Raw genomic sequence first — 4,781 nt, 5'->3', positions numbered from 1 at the left:
AAAAGTCTTTATAGTTTTAGAGAAAATGAAAGTTTATTAAACATTGGCGCAGACGACTTCCACGGAGGTCGTCTGGTAGACTTCTAGGAAGTCGTCCATTTAGGTTTGTTTTGCAATTGATTTTTAACCTAGACTACTTACATGGAAGTCGTCCATCTTTGTTTGTTAAAACAAAAATTTGAGACGACTTCCACGTAAGACATCTAGGGAAAATGGGTTAGTTTTGCATTTGACCGGATTGTGTCAGAAATTTGACTTTTCCTGGACGACTTACATGTAAGTCGTCCAGTAGAAAATTAAAAAAATAATATTTTGTTATACCTAGACGACTTCCATGTAAGTCGTCTCAGGTTAGTTTTGCAATTGAAAAATAAAACAAAAAAATTATTTTTTTCTAGACGACTTACACGGAAGTCGTCCGTCCGACGACTTACATGGAAGACGTCCAAGATAAGCAAGTTTTGACCAGAATCTCGGAATAAAATCATGGAGAGAAAGTAAAGAGATGTTATTTTTGGTTCATAAGAATTTAGAAAGAAAGAGTGTAAATCGAATTTTAGGTGCATTAAGAGCTTCAAATTGGTTGTTCATGGTGGTTGGTGTATTGATGGCAATGGCAATATTGTGAATACTTGAGGAAGATGTGGGTGATAGAGTAAAATATGCATTTTCAAAAAAAAAAAAATGATGGCATTTTTGTGAGTAATCTGAACTTTGGGGGTGAAAGAGGCAAGTCAAAGTTCCAAAAAAAGGGGTTAGTTTTGTGTTTGACTTCAAGTTTTGAGTCATATTTGCAAAAGCCCAAGAATAAAATATTAATTGTACATTGTTAATTAATTTTATGAATAGTTTAATGAAAACTATAATATATATTTAATGGACCAACATATTTTTCTAGGGATTTTGAGAAGCATTCTATTGATAACACGTGTCATAACTACAATGTTGTAATATTTCTCTTTTAATATATAAACTTGGTTAAGATCCACGCCTTGCGCGGAATAAACATTATATATAAATTATTTTTACGTAGTATATTTTATTTTACATATTATAAAATAATAAATATATATTAAATATTAAAAATTCAGTAACTATTATGTATATTATCAAATTGATGCGAACATATAAATAAATTTTATTAATCCAAACAGACATTTTTATTTTATATGGTTTATAATAAAATTTAAATAATATTAACATAGATACATATAGTATATTTTTAATATTTATATTTATATTTATTAAATATTTTTTTAGTCATATTATTTTTCGAACACTTGTATCTTTTTTATAACAAAAACTTTGAATCACTGATAACAAAATTTTTCATTGTGTGATGTTTAATAGTTTTTGTAATTTATAATTTAAAAAAAAAATCAGTGAAAAGTTTAAAATTTAACGATTAAGTTGACAATATTTGTTCAAAGCTTTTATCAAAAGAATTGTTCAAAAAAATCAAAATTAAAATATTTATGTATTTTATATGGTATATAGTTAATTTAAACGATATTAATATATATATATATATATATATATTTAATATTAATATTTATCAAAACTTTATTATTTAAAATAATTAATTATCATATCTATTTTAGCCACATTAAGTAATTTCGTAGCTTTTATTTATGGAAAGAATGAAAAAAATTAATAATTAATTTATGGTTAGTTTAATAAAAAGCTTATTATATATTTAGATGGACCAACCTATTTCTCTTGAGATTCTAAGAATCATTGTGGTGATAGATAACACATGGCTACTTCAAATGTTGTAATGTTTTTCTTTTAATATATAGGAGATGATATATTTAAATTCACATTTATAAAAAAATTCTTAAATCTATGAAGATATCCCTTATATATTAATTGAGAAGCATTACAACATGTTTTGTTAGCTACATTTCATCACTAGAATGATTCTTAGAATTGTTAGAAAAATAATTTGGTCCATCTAAATATAGATTATACTTTTATTAAACTAACTATCAAATTAATTACTTGTGTACACAAGAATATTTTTCATTTTTTCCTTAAATAAAAGCTACAAAATTACTGAATATGATTAACATATATATGATAATTAATGATTATGATAGATACATATTTGATAACATTTTTTGTATCCTCATTCCTTTTTGTCTAATTTTATATTATTAAAAAAAATAAAAAGTCTCACATTGAAAATTTTGTGATCAATGGTTTAACTTTTTTGTTCAAGCAAGATACAAATGATCATAAATTGTATGAATATGAAATCTCGTTTAATAAATATTCATATTATATATATATATGCTAATATTATTTAAATTAAATGATATACCTTATAAAAATACATAAATATTTTAGTTTCAAAATCTGCATTGAAAAGTTATTGAGATCTGAATATTTTAATTTTAAAATTTATAGTGAAAAATCTGACACAAAAATTTTGTGATAAATTGTTTAAATTTTTATTACATCAAATATACAAATGTTAATAAAATGATATGACTAGGAAGTCTTAACAATAAGTATCAATATTAAATTATACTATATATATATATATATATATATATGTCAATATCACTAAAATTTGATTATATAATGATTGTTTTCATCAAAAAAAAATGATTGTTTTTATTTATTTACTAAAAATATGATTGTAAATAAACAAAAGGTATTGATTTTAATTTATGTGCTTCCTTTGTTGTACACAAAATGAAAAATGAACACAAAATCCCTTATATATTAACCCTCAAGAATTGGTTAAATGACAACATTGAGGAGCATGCTTACATGTCAAGTTAGAGTACTCCTCAAATATTTATTATTAATTCGAGTGACCTTATTATGATTATTTAAAGAGTGACATTAAATGACCACTCAATTCTTTATTATATATCATTAAATTCGAATATGAAAAGAAATAACCATTAAACTCTTTCTTTTGATTTTTGATCATATAATGTATTAAAAAAACGTAATTATTTTTATGGAAATGAAGATTGGAAAAAAAAGATGAAGCAACAGGGTTCTAGCAAATTGTATACATATTTGTATATATAATGTTAGAAAATAGTTTAAGCAAAATTTGGTTGCATAGTCCTATTTTTCTCTTTTTCTTCATTTTTCCGAGAGAGAGTGATTTTGATTTTCTCTATTTAAGATCTGAAGGAGAAGGTTATGTGTTTAGTTAGCCCATTTGAATTCTTTTTGGGCTTAACATAGGTTTTTTTGTTTTTGTTTTTTCCGGCAACATAACAAACTCATACAGACTTTGTAAACCAAACTGGTAGCTCTGTATCCATTTGGACAGCAAACAACAATTGCTTTCATGCACTGCATACTAGACTATCCGCCCTTGAATTTTGCGTCTGTGGTATATGGATGAGCTCTAAACTGTTGAAACTTCTTCTCATAAACTTTATATATTCCAAATAACTTGCAAATGCCGGTCATTCTTCGGTTTCAGAAACCATCTTCACCAACTGAGAACAATCAGTTACAAATGTAATAGTAAGCTGTCTAAGGTTCCTCATGCATTCCATTTCCCAAATGAGAGCCTCTGTCTACGAATGAAGTGGTGATAGACTCGCTCTTGTATATCTCGTTCCCATTAAACCATCAAAATCTTCCAAAGTACTATATCACCCTTGTCCCGAATAAATTTCTTGATCTTTCCATGATCCGTCTGTAAAACACCATCTACCAGGAATAGTTGGTACTTTCGCGTTCAATACAGATCGGGCCTGGTCTGTTCTCTATGTAAGAGAAATTTGCGCCTCATCCCAAAGTACCGACTCCGTTTCTGCCAATTTGAGGGTATCTCGCGGGTCAATATCCAGATTGCTAAAGATCTTATTGTTTCTTCCTTTCCATATATACCATAGGATCTATGAAAATTGATGATCTTCCATTTTCGGAGAAACCTTCCAAAATAAATGATCTATATTTGCAAAAAGTGATTGAAGGGGAAAAGTATATGGATTCGATGGAATTCGTAAAAGTGCCCAAACCTGAACTGCCGGTGGACATTCAAAAAACACATGATATGTAGATTCCTCAGGTGCTCCACATCGTGCACAAGTTGTGTCCCATTGAATTCCTCTTGACCGTAGTTTTTTTCTTAACTGCTATGCAACCTGATATCATCTCCCAAAGAATTTTTTTATCTTAGGTGGGCATCGCACTTTCCAGAAGTATGCTTTCAGCGACGAAACCGAAGGACCATACTCTGTGATATTACGTGTATACGCACACCAATTAACCTAATGTGCACACTACCACAATCGAATGGTATGTCGATGTAGCACTTTAGGATCGAATCCACAGAGACCAACTATTACACTTTATCTTTATGGGATCAATATCAAGCAAAAACATTATGGGGGTTTAAAGATTTGAGGGTTTCGTGAGAAACAAGTAACAAGATTAATTAAAGTATTCAGATAACTAAAATGCTAGCCTAGGGTGGTTTGATCGGGTGTTAAGCAAGTGTGAGCCAAACAATTATTCAAGTTTAATTAAGAGCAAGTCTAGAACTCGGATCACTCAAGTAGAAAAGTCCACTGTTGTGGTACTGCTCTCTATGCTGATCGATCTTGATACCTAAACTCTCGTTTGGATCAAGTTCGCTGGTTAGGGATGCAATGTTCATTCAAGTTATGTCTAGCAACCTATAACACTTTTGGTGAATAGATTAAACCCAGAATCAGGCACTAAGTGGTTAACTTGATGCAAGCCTTAAGAACAACAGTGAATGAAGACAATCAATTTATAACTTATTTATGTCAAGCTCA

This window comes from Brassica oleracea, chromosome C9, assembly GCF_000695525.1.
Source record: "Brassica oleracea var. oleracea cultivar TO1000 chromosome C9, BOL, whole genome shotgun sequence".
Lineage (NCBI taxonomy): Eukaryota > Viridiplantae > Streptophyta > Magnoliopsida > Brassicales > Brassicaceae > Brassica > Brassica oleracea.
The sequence above is the reverse complement of the archived record's forward strand: the minus strand, read 5'-3'. Positions refer to the sequence as shown.